The sequence below is a fragment of the Manis javanica genome, chromosome 10, assembly GCF_040802235.1.
Source record: "Manis javanica isolate MJ-LG chromosome 10, MJ_LKY, whole genome shotgun sequence".
Taxonomy (NCBI): domain Eukaryota; kingdom Metazoa; phylum Chordata; class Mammalia; order Pholidota; family Manidae; genus Manis; species Manis javanica.
The window spans coordinates 119,337,337-119,352,310 of NC_133165.1; the positions used below are offsets into that span (position 1 = coordinate 119,337,337).

The following is a 14,974-nucleotide window of genomic DNA, read 5'->3' on the forward strand; positions in this document are numbered from 1 at the left end:
TCTTGGTTTCTGCCTGAGACAGCTGCTCCGCCTGCCCACAGTAAAGAATGCTCAACAGGAGAAAAGTAGACAGAAATGTAATGACATGTATACTTCCCGAGTGCATGGGAGATACCCAGGAACGCTGAGTAGCTCCCCAAAATGACCCAAGTTACCACCTAAAAAGCTATCTTCAGCTAAAAACCAGAAAGGTGTTAGGGAAGGAGGGAAGCTAGGTTACTGGGAGGTTATCAGACTAAACAGGATAAACACAAGTGCATGGTTGTCATGCAAATTTGAGCCGAGGCCAAACTCCACTGATGAAAGTTTCTAGAGATTTGGTTATCCTTCCATTCCTAGTACAGAGGGAGGCACCCTTACACATGTGGATTTCCTGCATAAAAGCAAATGCTCCTTATAACAGGGCAACTTTTCAATTTCCAGAGATTATCCTCTGTTTTTAAAAATAGTTAATCAGCCGAACATAATCCTGTGCCAAAGAAGCATAGTCTGCTCCCCTTCCCGTGGGTGTACCACAATTTGCATATCTGTTCATTTACTGGAGAACATTCTGACATCTCTAAGTTTTTAGCCATTGTGCTGCTGCATAAAATTGCATGATGGTTATGGTTGGGATAGTGGTTCAAAGCAGTTGTGTAAATATGGGAGGTGCACTTCTTGGATCCTAAGGTGAGAATCTTTTTCTAATGGTAAAATGTTTTTTAATGGTTCTTTTTTGTTTTATGGATTTCTGTATATCCTGAGTACTAATCCTTTATCAAATACGTATTTTGAAAATATTTTCTCCCAGTTTCCGTCTTGTCTTTGGGTTCTCCGAGCAAGGTCTTTTAGAGTAGAAAATTTTAATTATATAAAGCCCACGTGATTAGTTATTTTTCTTTGGTAGACTTTTGGTGTTGACTGTTATAAGTCATCAGCAAGATTGTGTAGGTTTTCTAGCTTTTAACTAAAATTTTTATAATTTTCCATCTAAAATTTGTCTATGGACAATTCTGAGTGAGTTTTCGTGTAAGCTGTACAGCCTGTGTCTACCTTCATTTCATTCCGCATGGTCTCCAACGAATTGAAGACACGGAACAGTCCTGCCCATTGGGAGTTTGAATTAACAAAGATTTGTGGTTCATCCGTTTAACCACGAGGCGGCGCCTCTGCCCCCATTTTTGGAAACTCGCAGCGCACGCGCGGTCAGGCCCCGGGACTTTGTCGCTCTCCTAACGGGAGCTGGGATTCCTTGGGCTCCGCTGCGGCCCCGGGACCCCGCCGGCCGCGTCCGCAGTGACAGCTCGGTTTCCTCGGGAGCCGCGGGACAGAAAGGTGAGGAGAGGCTCCCCGTGCACTGCCTGCCAAGCGCTCCCCTACCGGGGCCGGGGGAGGAAAGGCCGGCAGCGGGGAACGGGGTCTTCGCGGAGTTTGGGGGCGCCGCGGGCGCGGGTGATTTCGGGCTGCAGGCGTGGCGGGCGATGCTCGGGGCGAGTTCGGGGCGCGGGTGAGTTCGGGCCGGGGCACGGCGGGGCCGAGGCAGGTGCGCAGGGTCCCGCGCGTCCCCGGGAGCCTGTGTCTCCGCGTCGCGCGCCCCGGGCCCCGTGCGGCGGGTGGATTGGCCGCACCTGCGGGACGCCCTCCTGCTCCAGGCGTCCTTTCTAACGAGGCTCTGAGACGGGAGTGGGGTCAGGGAACCTGGCTGCTGAGGCGGCCCGCTTACCGGGGGCGCAGCTCTTGCTGTGTGCCGAGCACACCAGGCGGTTTCCTGGGAAGGGCTCCCGGGGAGGAGGCCGCCTGGGAGACCCCCGGGGCGCATTCAGGCGCTGACTCAGCCCGGCTCCCCAAGGGCGGCCCCTACCCACAGCCTGGGACCGGGGCTTCGTGGTTGGCTCCTCAGGAAGAGCGGGTTTGGGGGGTTGAGGGCACCCGGTGCCTGTTTCCACACCCGCGTCTGCTTCGGCGCCACGCGGGGTCTCAGTTGCTGCAGCACCGCAGTGCAGTGGGAAGTCTGGGCGCGACACCCCAGCTCTGCTTTCCAAGAACAGTTTTGGGATTGGGGTCCTGTGGGGTTCCATCCAGCCTGTAAGGTGTCTGCTTCTGTGAGAAGTGTGATGGAATTTCGGTGGGGGTGGCACGACTGCACGTTGCTGTAGGCGGAGGAGACTTGTCATAATCTAACTCTTCCCGTCCACGTCCGCAGCGTCCACAGTTTCCAGAGCTCAGGCCTCCCGCGTCCTTGGTTAAGTTTCTTCTTAGGTACTTGTAACTCCAGGGGAAAATTCCGGGGCAAGGTACCTTTGAACCGAAATCAGTAAAAGGGAGAAATAAAGTGGGAGAAACCAGTTTATTACCTACTAGCAGCCATACGCTTCTGCTCGCCAGTGTCTCTCACAACCTGGCTGCAGAAGAAGGGGCCCCACCCAACTTCTCCAGTGCAGATATGCCCTCCCTCACCCTTGTCATTACCTGTTGATATAGAGACGGACTACTTCTCTCCACCCCTTGGAAACACCCACTGATAAGGAGATGCACTGAGACCAGGCAAGAGATTCTGGAAATACTGCAATTTTACCCACAACACTTCATACTTTATGATGCAGTTTTAAAGGGCATTGCTTTCTTCATCTCTCTGATGGTTGGTTATTAGTGAATACAAGCAACCGACTTTTTTAATGTTGGTTTCGTATCTTAAAAGTTTATTGAATTCATTTTTAGTTTTAATAAGGTCTTTGGTGGAGTGATGTGGGAAGCTGGGATTCTAAAATCCCACTGTTTGTCTAAAATCCCACAGCAGGTCATCCCAATGCCTAACGCCCAGTGGCTACAGGGGATCCTCTAATGACTCCTGGACCCCTGTAAGGTGAGTAGCGCCCCCTTCAGTTGAACTGGATGGGGAGGGCTTGGCCCCTTTTGACGCGGTGTGATGCTTTTCTCATGGTTGTTTTGCAAAGTAAATTAATTTCCAGCAATTTCAAGCATACAGAAAACTTGCAGAATAAAAATTCTCTTTATACTGAATTCCCCAGCGCCTCACTTTGCCACAGTTGCCACTTCACACAAAATGCTGGAGCGCCTTCCCCAAACAGGGACACATTCCCAGGGAACCACCACCTGACCCCAAATGAGGGAAGTCTTAGGGTCTCCACATGATAATCCAATGCGCAGACCCACCGCAGCTGTCACCACGCGCCCCAGCTGTGTGCACACGTCTTTCTATCCTGAGGCAGTTTCCTTTTTCTGGAACTGTTCCCGAGACTTTACCTCAGTTGGGCTTTCCAGGACCTCACATAAGTGGGATCACATAATATTTGTTCTTCTTTGAGGGGTGCATTTCACTGAGCATAATGGTTTTAGGGTCCATCTGTGTAGCATGTTCTAGGACTCCTTGTTTACTTTGTTGTGTAGAGACCACATTTTTTTATGTGTCTCTGGACACCCAGGTTGTCTCCACCTTTTGGCTGTTGTGAATCATGCAGCTGTGAACATGGGTGTGCAAATATCTAAGTCCCTGCTTTCATGTCATTTGAGCAAATGCCCAGAAATGTAATTGCTAATCATATGTTAATTCTGTGCTCCAGTTTCTGGGGATGCCCCCCTCTGTTTTAATTAATTAATCAATTAATTTTTATTAATGCATGATTGATATACACTCTTATGAAGGCATGAAAAACTAATGTGGTTACTACATTTACCCATATTATCAAGTCCCCACCCATACCCCAATGCAGTCACTGTCCATCAGTGTAGTAAGACGCCATAGATCCACTATGTGCCTTCTCTGTGCTACATTGTTCTCCCTGTGACCCCCACACCATGTGTACTGAACATAATACCCCTCAATCCCGTTCTCCCTCCCTCCCCACCCGCCCTCCCGCACCCCTCCCCTTTGGTAACCACTAGTTCATTCTTGGAGTCTCCGAGTCTGCTGCTATTTTGTTCCTTCAGTTTTGCTTCATTGTTATACTCCGTAAATGAGGGAAATCATTTGGCATTTGTCTTTCTCCGACTGACTTATTTCACTGAGCATAATGTCCTCCAGCCCCATCCATGTTGTTGCAAATGGTACCCACACACCGTTTTCAAAGCAGCCTTGGACCATGTTTCTTTATTTCCATATTTGGCAGAATAATGCAGTTTATGGATCAACCCTGTTTTGTTCATCCATTCACCCCTTGAAGGGCATTTGAGTTGTTTCTACCTTTTTGCTGTGGTGACCAGTGCTGCCAAGAACTCATGGGCCAGTTTCTGTTTGAACAGTTTTTTCATTTCTTTGGGGTAGTTATCTAGGAGTGGGTGTTTACCCACAATTAGGTAATTGTATTATATATTATGAGGAAATGCCAAGCTGTTGTACACAAGCTGCATGTTTTATATTTCCACAAGCAAAGGTTAGGGGCTCCAATTCCTCTACATCCTTGGCAACACGTGACTTTGAATTTTCCTGAGGACGGCCACTGCGGTGTGCTTGCAGGGGGTGGTCACTGTGGTTTAATTTGCATTTCCATAGCAAGTACTGCTGTGTTCATGTGCTTGTTGAACGTTTGTACGTCTTGCTTGGAATTTTTCATCCGCTTTAAACATTTGGGTGTTGTCTTGTTGCCTGGTACAAGTTTGTGGTGTTTTCTGGGATACAGGCTCTTGTCAGATGTACAATGTGGAGATATTTTCTTCCATTCTGTGCCTGTTTTTCACTTTCTGGTTGGTGACTTTTGATGCAGAAAAGTTTTTAATTTGGGGGAACTCTAATTTATGCTTTCTTCCATTGCTTGTCCTTTGGTGTCAGATCTGAGAAACCATGGCTAAATCCAAGGTCATGAACGTTTATCCTCATGTTTTCTTCTAGAGTCCATACATTTACCTATTATGTAAGCCCTTTATTTTGAGTTAATTTTTGTCTGTGACATGAGTTAAGGGTTCAGTTTCATTCCTCCGTACATGGACAGTCATTTGCCCATCAGCGTTTGCTGAAAAGACCATTCTTTCCCTAATTTAATGTTGTCCACCCTTGTTAGAAAGCAATTGACTGTAGATGGTTGGGGTCACTTCTGGGCTTTCCACTCAGTTTTGTTGATCTATACGTACAGTTGACCTTTGACAACATGGGGTTTTGTGTAGCTGACATCCCACAGAGTCAGAATCCACATAAAATATCTCACTCCCCCAAACTTAAGTATTATCCTAAATCTGATTGCCTATTTTGACTGAAAGAGTTACCAATGATATAAACAGTCAATTAACGCATATTTTGTACATTATACATGTTTTATGCTGTATTCTAACAGTAAGGTAAGTTAGAAAAAAGCAAATGTTTCAAATCGTCTTAAGCCTTTAAACATTTTTTCTATATATTTGTGGAAAAAAATCCCCTCAAGTGGACCTGGGCAGTTCACACCCCTGCTGTCCATGGGCCAACTGTGTATGTTTATGCCAGTGTCACAGTGTTTTATTTACTGTTACTTTGTACTAAGATAAGATATTGGGGGCTTTGAGCCTTCAGCTTGATTTTCTTTGTCAAGATTGTTTTCAAGGGCTCTTTGGGTTCCCTTGAAATTCCACATGTCAGGATCAGCTGGTACATTAAAACCTGTGAATTTTCAAAGAAATCACGTTGACTCTGTAGGTTGCATTTGTGTCATTGTCACCTTAACAGTGTTTAAGTCTTTCCATCAACATGAGTAGACTTTACATGTATTAAATCTTTCTTACTTTTTAAATTATCAATGTTTTATAATTTTCAATATACAACATTTGAACCTTAATTCTATTCTTAGTATTTTATTAATGTTCACATTATTTAATGTGGAATTTTTAAAAAGACAGGCTTCTCCTCTGAGCACAAGGCTCTTTCCATCACCCTGGGGGAGGGGCCTTCACTCCCCACCCAGAGCTGCAAACGGACAGTTAGAGACACAGCCTGTCAGACCCTCAAATAGCTGTGGAAGCTGATACTTGTCACTATAGCTAAATCAGCCTTTTATTTGGAATCTCAGTCTGTACATCTTGGGGTCACACGTTATACGTTATATTTTTTGTATAACTCAACTTAGTTTCTGTTTTAAATCCCCCTTCTCCTGGGATAGTGGAAACACGACTTCCCAACCCTCTGCCTGGGATTAGCCACCATGAACATGGAAGTACAGTAGAAAACATGTATGTTGGTCTGTGCCTCAATCCTGACACTGGGCTCCTAAAGCTCTGGGGATTTCCTGAGTAAATGTGGCATCTTTTTTTCTAAGTAGGTGGTTCTGGGTGGGTTCTTCTGGGTGTCTGACAGGCAGGAAGCCCAAGCCATGATTAGAAGTTTGAGATTTTCAGCCTCACCCCTCCATTCTCCAGAGAAAGGGGAGGGGATAGAAATGGAGTTAATAATACATCATACCAGTGTCTCAAAATATGGATTTTGGAGAGGTTCCAGGTTGGTGAACGCATCCATGTTGTGTACTGGGAGGGCGATGCGTTCCAACCCCACAGGGAAGAATGACACCTTCTGCTGGCCCAAGGCCTATGCCTTCATAATCCCAAAGAAGCTGTTAGAAACCATTTCTCATGTGGGGTAGACGTGTAACCTCCAGTGATCAAGGCACCAGCCTCACTGGGCAAATCACTGTACAGTTCACTGTACAAGTTGTAGTGAAATGTAATGGATGTACCCCAATTTGCCAAAGCATTCATCTGCTGAAACACATCCTGATTTCTTTAAGTTTTTAGCCTTTATGAACAGAGCTATGTGTAAAATTGCATGGTGGCTTTTGTTGGGGCATGGTTTTTCAAAGCAGTTGTCTAAATACTGGTGATGTAATTCTTGGATGTTAAGGTGAGACTTTTTTTTAAATTGTAAAATATTTTTAATGGCTCATTTTTGTTTTATGGATTTTTATATATCTTGAGTACAAATCCTTTATCAAATATGTATTTTGAAAATATTTTCTTTCAGTTTGTGTCTTGTGTTTGGGTTCTCTGAGCAAGGTCTTTTAGAGTAGAAATTATAATTCTATAAAGCCCATGTGATTATTTTTCTTTTGTGGATAGGCCTTTGGTTTTGGGTATTGAAAGTCTTCAAGGTTGTGTAGATTTTGCTTTTACCTACAAATTTTATAATTTTGCATAAAAAATTTGCCTATGGAGAATTTTTTTAATGAGTGTCCCATTAAAAAATTTTTTTAAAATTAAGGTATTATTGATATACACTCTTATGAAGGTTTCACATGAAAAATCACTGTGGTTACTACATTCACCTGTATTATCGAGTCCCCTCTGTACCCCGTTGCAGTCACTGTCCATCAGTGTAGTAAGATGCCACAGAGGCACTACTTGTCTTCTCTGTTCTACACTGTCTTTCCCGTGATCCCCCACATCATGTGTGCCAATCATAATACCCCTCAATCCCCTTCTCCCTCCCTCCTCACCTGCCCTCCCCCACCCTCCCCTTTGGTTAACTGCTAGTCCCTTCTTGGAGTCTGTGAGTCTGCTGCTGTTTCGGTCCTTCAGTTTTACTTTGCTGTTATACTCCACAAATAAGGGAAATCATTTGGTATTTGGCTTTCTCCACCTGGCTTATTTCACTGAGCATAATATCTTCCAGCTCCATCCATGTTGTTGCAAATGGTAGGATTTGTTTTTTTCTTACAACTGAGTAGTATTCCATTTTTTATGGGAGCCATGCTACTCAAGCTGTGTAGCAAAGCTCAGGCTGGAGAAAGACCCCCCACAAATCAAGGGCCTTCACAGCTGGCTCCCTCTATTACCCACCTTGATTTTGTTATTCTCCTTTATACTATTGGCTTTGTGTTTGCTTGCATTGTTGCCAAGGGCTAAGCTAACCTTTGCTAAGCTGCATGGAAAGAAGGAGAAGATAAACCTCCCAGAAGCTTTTCAGGATAGTGGTCCTGAAAAATAGAACACACAGAGGCCAGATGGCAATCTTGGCATAGAATACCAAACCTGCAGGTAGCTAGTCAAACACTGACTACCCCATCTCCACCTAAGTGGGAATGCCCCTCTTTTTTGTAATGCTAGTGAAATTAGTGATGAAGAGTTTTATAGGAAAAGTAGAGAAATAGAGTTATAGGGGAATACTGAATGGAATAACCCTGTTCGACACTTAATCAATCTTCTCATGTTTTCTTCCATCTACTACTTCTATAGTTTTTCTTCTTCCTTCCTAATTACAGCCCTTTACTAGAATTTGTGCCTCATACATAAAATTACCAAGTACCATAATTCTTCCAAGTGATAAGCATACCTCAAGACAAGTGCTGGGCATAGAAGCCACGGGGCATAAATCTGCAAAGAAGTGAAAAGCTAACATTTTCAAAGAACATTATTTCTCTCTCACTTACCAGCTTTACATCTCCCTGTATGGCCCCAGAAGATGGCTGGTTAGCCAGAGACAGGTAAGATTCCTTAAGGGAAGAACAACCTAAGACAGGCACAGTCACAGGGGGGCCATCAGGTGAGAAAATAGGGTCCAACAGAGGTGAGACTTGAACCTCACCCCCCAGTTTTGAGAGAAATCGTCTACACCTGTGGATGTTTTGTTTCTCTTGTCTGGCTTGGATTAATACCTAGTCTATAGGCACAAACCTGATCATCTACAGTTGCCTTCTTACAGTTCTAAATCATGCTTTCTATCTTTATCTTGCATCTACCTATGATAGAATAAATATTATGAGAATATAAAGTGTAGCCATTGTATTAAAAATATAGATGATACCTGCCTAGCTAACTGGGGTAGTGAGTGACCTGTATTTCATCCTGAGATGATAGGCTCCATAGTCACTGCTACATGCTGCATGCTCCTGTGGTCACATGCACTACCTAGAAGCTGCATAGCATAGAAACATAAAACACAATAGAGTACATGTTGCCAGGAAAAGTTTTGGTCAAGGAACAGAAAACGATCACCTAACACTTGACCAACCATGAATAGATTAGAAAGAAGAAGAAAGAAAAAGCTTGCCTATACCTATTACTCAACTGCCTATACCAATTAATCAACAGAACAATAAAAAATAATCATATCCTTGTGCAAAATGGTAGTTGTCATCAGCACTTTTTTGAGAGACCACCTCCATTGCACTCTGTGTCCTGTCTCTCCATGCACCGACTCTGTCTCATCCTTTTGAGCTTCACACCTCCCCGCTTGAGCTGGACTCCGGCACATTGTGTTTATGTACCACAACTTCTTTATCGATCCATCTACTGATGGACACTTAGGTTGCTTCCATATCTTGACTATTGCAAATATTGCTGAAACAAATATAGGGCTGCATAGGTCTTTTTGAATCTGAGAAATTATATTCTTTGGGTAAACTCCTAAGAGTGGAATTCCCAGGTCAATTGGTATTTCTATTTTTAGTTTTCTAAGGAACATTCCTATGGGGAATTTTGAGTTAATTTTGGTGTAAGTTGTAAAGCCTGTGTCTACTTTATTTCACTCATTTCACTCTCAAAGTGGAGAAGACACAGGACATTTGTGCCCATTGTGACTTGAATTTCCAAAGATTTGTGGTTCATCAGTTTAGCCACAAGGGGGCACCACCTTCCCTGAGCTGTGAGAGCGGTCCTGCCCTGCTCACCGTGACCCGCAAGTGGTGCCTCTGCCCTCTTTGTTGACCAGCGGGGCACATGCACGGTCAGGATGCAGGCCTTTTCTCCCAGCTCTGACTGGTGCTGGAATTGCTCCGGCTCCCCTGCGTCGCTCCATGACACGGGCCGTGTCCACAGTGACAGCTCAGTTTCCTGAGGAGCTGCAGTAGGGAAAGGTAAGGAGAAGCTTTCTGTGCATCGCCTGCTGAGCGCTCCTCTTCAGGGGCCGGAGGAAGAAGGCCTGCGATGGGGAACGGGGTCTTTGTGGAGTCTGGGCTGAGAAGGGTGCGGCTGAGTTCAGGGTGTGGCGGGCGGCACTCAGGGCGAGTTTGGGCCTGGGCTGAGAATGGGCCGGGTGTGGGGAGTGGGCTGATGCCCCTTCCCCCACTTGCTGATGTGGCAGGAATGGAGAACAAAGAACATCCTGTTTACGCATTCCATGAACAACTGAAGGAGCCCTGCTGTGCCTACCTTTGCCCGGCTACCACTGACGTCAATACTGTGCTTGATTGTCTATTGGATAATGCTATTTCCTGGAATAGTGTGCCTTCTTTGCTGTATTGACGCGGTCCAGCCGTGCTTAGTCGAGCAGGTCCTGAAGTGCAGAAGGGGGCAAAGAAAAGAAAGAAAGACAGAAAGAGCTGGGAGGGCTGACGCTCCTGTGCATTGCCAGCAAAAATTTAATGAAGGTCCAGGGTTTATATAATGCAGTGGGGTTACATGACTCCAGGACATAGCATTATCCAATAGACAATCAAGCACAGTATTGACGTCAGCGGTAACCGGGCAAAGGTAGGCTCAACAGGGTTCCAGTTAGTTGCTCATGGAATGCATAAACAGAATGTTCTTTGTTCCCCATTCCCGCCACATCGGCAAGTGGAGGAAGGGCATAGCCAGAAGCAGGGGCGGTGTTTCCAGACATCTTCAAGGTCTCCCTATTTTCAGAGTGAGGAGTCTTGGCTCGTCTTCGGGGACAAGATATGTTTTTGTGGACAGATAACTTCCAAGGACTGCACCGGTTGTTCTCAAGCTGGTGCTTTCCCATGCTGAGCTCAGACATGGGGGAAGGTGCTTTCCCATTCTGCCTACAAACATGTGAGAAGACAAAGGTGGTCCCCAACACTGTATAAATACTCTGGACTCTAATAAAGCTTTGCTCGCAATGTGCAGGAGCATCAGCCCTCCCTGTTCTTTCTGTCTTTCTTTGTTTTCTTTGCCCCCTTCCGTACTTCAGGACCTGCTCGACTCGGCGTGGCCGGACCACGTCAAGTGGCGCCCAAACAGGGACCTGAAGGAGAGGGAGAAGGTGAGGGCCACCACGTCGAGAAGAGAAAGCCCTGGCCAGGGTAACTAGAGAAGATGTGCGAGAGAAGAGGCGTGCAAGCAACGTGGATGTGGTAAGTGATTTTTCTGGGAGTCCAATATGCGACAGGCAGGAAGCAAACAGCTTTATGTCTGCAGGTTGAAGAAATTATTGGCTATTAGGGGAATTATAGTAGGGAAGCCCCAATTAGAAAGATTTTTAGACTATATTAAGGAAGTCTGCCCGTGGTTTCCAGGAGAAGGGACAGTAGACATAGATTTATGGAATAAGGTAGGAGAGGGATTACAAACTTATTATTCTGCCCATGGACCAAAGAAGGTTCCAGTAGATACTTTTGGACTATGGACCTTGATTAGAGATTCTTTACATCTTAGGCATGAAGGATTTAAGATAGAAAATGTGAAAGAGCATGCCCTTGGTATGGGTCAAGCCACTAAGGAAAACGACAGCAATCTTGCTTCTCCAGCCATCTCCCTGTCTGCTCCGCCATTAGAAGCGCCGGAAGGGCAGGAGCCATCTTATCACGAACCAGACAGCGGCTCGGACGAGGAGATGGAGGAGGAACAGAGCCCTGTAGTGGAGGAAGCTTTAGTTCAACTTTGTGATAAGGAGATACAAACAATAGAGATAGCCTCCATAGGCTCTAGCAAGAAAGTTTACCCATCCCTGCTCACAGCAATGTGGACAGTCACCGCAGACCCATCCAGAATACCTTTTGAAGAGCAGTGGAATGAAATTCAGGGCACCCTGAAGTGGCTTACTTTAGCCTTAGAAGCGCAGCAAAAGATGGGACAGCCGCACCCCAAGAGAAGAGACTCCCCTGTGAGTAAGGCTGAAACAGCTCCCCTTGAAAGGGCAGGTTTTGATCCTTTTCAGCCTATATCCTCAGAACAAACTAAAGAGAAAACAGTGGAGCGAAAGACAGAGAAGGGTTTAGAACAGAAAGAAAAACAGCCCTTAGAGTCTAAGGAGGAAAAGCCTCGTATGCTCCCAGTTAATATGCGAAGAGACAGAGAAAAGTTACTCCTCTTGAGGCAGTACTACAACAAGCTCAAGATCAGAGAGAGGACACACAAGAATTTTTTGTCTATCCAGTGTTAGAATGGCCAGGTGACAACAGAGAGGTATTCAGACAACATGTGCCATTTCCTTTCAAACAGTTGAAAGAGCTGAAAGAGGCCTGCAATAAATATGTCCCCACTGCTCCACTTTTCATCCTCATTTAATCTCTACTTAGACAGCCAGTATGTAGTCAATGCTGTCTCCCAACTGGAGACTGTTCCTCTCATTGACACTTCTACTACAGCCATCCAGCAGCTTTTTGTACAGATGCAGTCTTTGCTTCAACAGGGGACAGAGTGCTGTTATATAGGTCACATACGTGCTCACACTATGTTACCAGGTCCTTTGAATGAAGGTAATGCATTAGCTGATGCAGCCACGTGCTGCGTAGGCCTTACACAAATAGAAAAGGCTATGCACTCTCACTCATTACATCATCAAAACAGTCATAGTCTTCACAAATATTTTCACATCACTAGAGAAGCTGTGAGACAAATTGTTGAATGATGCTCAACCTGTCCTGAGCATTTCAACCTTCCACAACTTGGTGTCAACCCTCGTGGCCTCCTGCCAAATCACCTGTGGCAGATGGATGTCACGCACATCCCTGAATTTGGAAAATTAAAATATGTTCATGTTACCATTGACACCTATTCAGGTTTCTTGCATGCTACCGCTCTCTCTGGAGAATTCACTTCACAAGTTATTCGCCATTGCCTCTCTTGCTTTGCTGTTATGGGCATTCCCAAGCTGATTAAAATGGACAATGGATCTGGCTACACCAGTTGCCGCTTTCGCACATTTTGTGCACAATGGGGTATTGCCCACAAGACAGGCATCCCCTATAATCCCCAGGGCCAAGGCATTGTTGAAAGAGCCCATGGCACTTTGAAAGCCCAGCTCAATAAAATTAAGAAGGGGGAGTTATACCCCGTTACATCTTTGAATTATTTATCGCATGCACTCTATATTTAAAAATTTTTAACTCTAGACCTTGCGGGATGCAGTTCCACAGAGCGCTTTTGGTGCTCTGGCGGTCATCCGCCCCTCACACAGGTGCAATGGTAAGATCCTCTGACCAGGGCATGGCAAGGTCCAGATCCCATCCTTCTTTGGGAGCGAGGACACGTTTGTGTCTTTCCACAGGATGCTGAGGGCCCGAGGTGGTTGCCAGAAAGGCTGGTGCATCATGCAGACCATATTCCTCCTGATCCTGCTCCAGCTCTGGAGGACCCCAGCTGAAGAGCAAGCAGCGGAGCAAGCAGTTCAGCGCATATATTGGGCGTATGTTCCTGACCCTCCTCTGCTCCATCCAGTCAGTTGGAAGTCTCCTGAGGTACAGATTTACTCCAATGATTCTGACATTTTGGGAGGCCCATCGGAACACCTAGCAATAGGAGCAACGGCACCTTGCCTTCTGACCACCGTGTGTGCAGTGTGCTTACATCTTCATCTTCACTTAAAAATGACACATTGCCACTACCCTGGGCAAAGTGCAAGGGCTCCCCTTCACTTGCGGGCACAGGTGATGAATGGCCACAGCAGATGAACATCACTAAAGAACTTTACATTGTGGACTGCTCTTAAGGACCAAATTCAAAGACGCTGGCCCCGCAATACAGAGGACTCTCTATGGGACTTTGGTACACTCCAGATGGGTATCCTCAAACCTCTTGGTGGAAAATAGGGGGGGCTATGGGAGGGTTAGATTGGGATAATAGTACAAGCGTTAATGTAAACAATGATACACATGTGGCGGCTTGCATTGCCCCCCCATGTGCTGTTGTAGGGTCTATTTCTATTAATATGACATCAGGAAAATATGTTTTGCATTGCCTGTAAAAATTGCAGTCTCACTAGCTGCATCTCTTCTGTGTCCAACAATACCATGGTTCTTTTATTTAAGCAACCCCCTTTCCTTTTGATTCCCATGAACCACATGGGACCTTGGTATGATGATAATGGCCTGTAAGTGTTGATAGAATTGAAGAAAGCTCTAGACTGTCCCAAGAGAGCTGTGGGCCTCATTACTGTAGGGTTGTTATCTTTAATTTCCTTTATTGTATCTTCTACTGTAGCAGCTGTAGCATTAACTGGGAATCTACAAACTGCAATCTATGTCAATGGTTTGACCCAAAATGCAACTCAGGCTCTTAATGATAAAGGAAATATTGATAAGAAAATAAGTCATAAGCTTAATGTCCTGTATGACATGGTCATGTATTTGGGTGAAGAGGTTCAGGGCCTAAAGTTAAGGCACCAATTGAAATGTCATGCATCTTATAATGAAACTTGTGTCACATCTAAAGTGTATAATCAATTTAAGTATAGTTGGGAAACAGTGAAGAATCACCTACAGGGCATATGGCTTACTGATAATTTCACCAAAGATTTTTCTAGACATACCTAAGGAAATACTTGATATGCAAAATGAAGAACTGTGGTTTGATCCTGTTAAAACCATTCAAGATATCCTAGACACCCTCAAGCATGCAGCCTCTCCTTTCGGCAAGTTGGGAGACTTGCCCCATTTTCTGTTATCCATTGCAACTGCTCTGCTATGTCTTCTTGTAATGATATTATTGATAACTTACCTTGTGTCATCAAACTAGGATTATGGTCCTTTTTGCAACTGGGTTCCAAGACCCATATGCTAGCTCTTAAATGCCACCCTCCTTATATGGATGTGGAGAAGGGGACAGGATAGTCAACAACGGGTAAGTGTCTTGGAGACCTCTGGCAACCTAAGACAGGGCCCTCATGATGGAATGCGAGTACCAATGATGGGTAAGTCCAGATGAGTCATCCAGGAACACCTAAGACAGGCACTGTCACCCTCTTATAAAATAAAAAAGGGGGAGATGTGGGGAGCGGGCTGATGCCCCTTCCCCCACTTGCTGATGTGGCAGGAATGGAGAACAAAGAACATCCTGTTACTCATTCCATGAACAACTGAAGGAGCCCTGCTGTGCCTACCTTTGCCCAGCTACCACTGACGTCAATACTGTGCTTGATTGT

The 14,974-nt window shown here is 45.3% G+C and overlaps 1 long non-coding RNA gene across 1 annotated transcript; it reads left to right on the forward strand.

Moving 5' to 3' along the window:
* Positions 1–959: 959 nt before the first annotated feature.
* LOC140843677 (uncharacterized) lies at positions 960–14,960 on the forward strand. Its single transcript, XR_012121704.1, has 4 exons — positions 960–1,314; positions 2,774–2,842; positions 10,805–10,967; positions 13,103–14,960. It is a non-coding gene; the product is annotated as an uncharacterized lncRNA (long non-coding RNA).
* Positions 14,961–14,974: the final 14 nt, after the last annotated feature.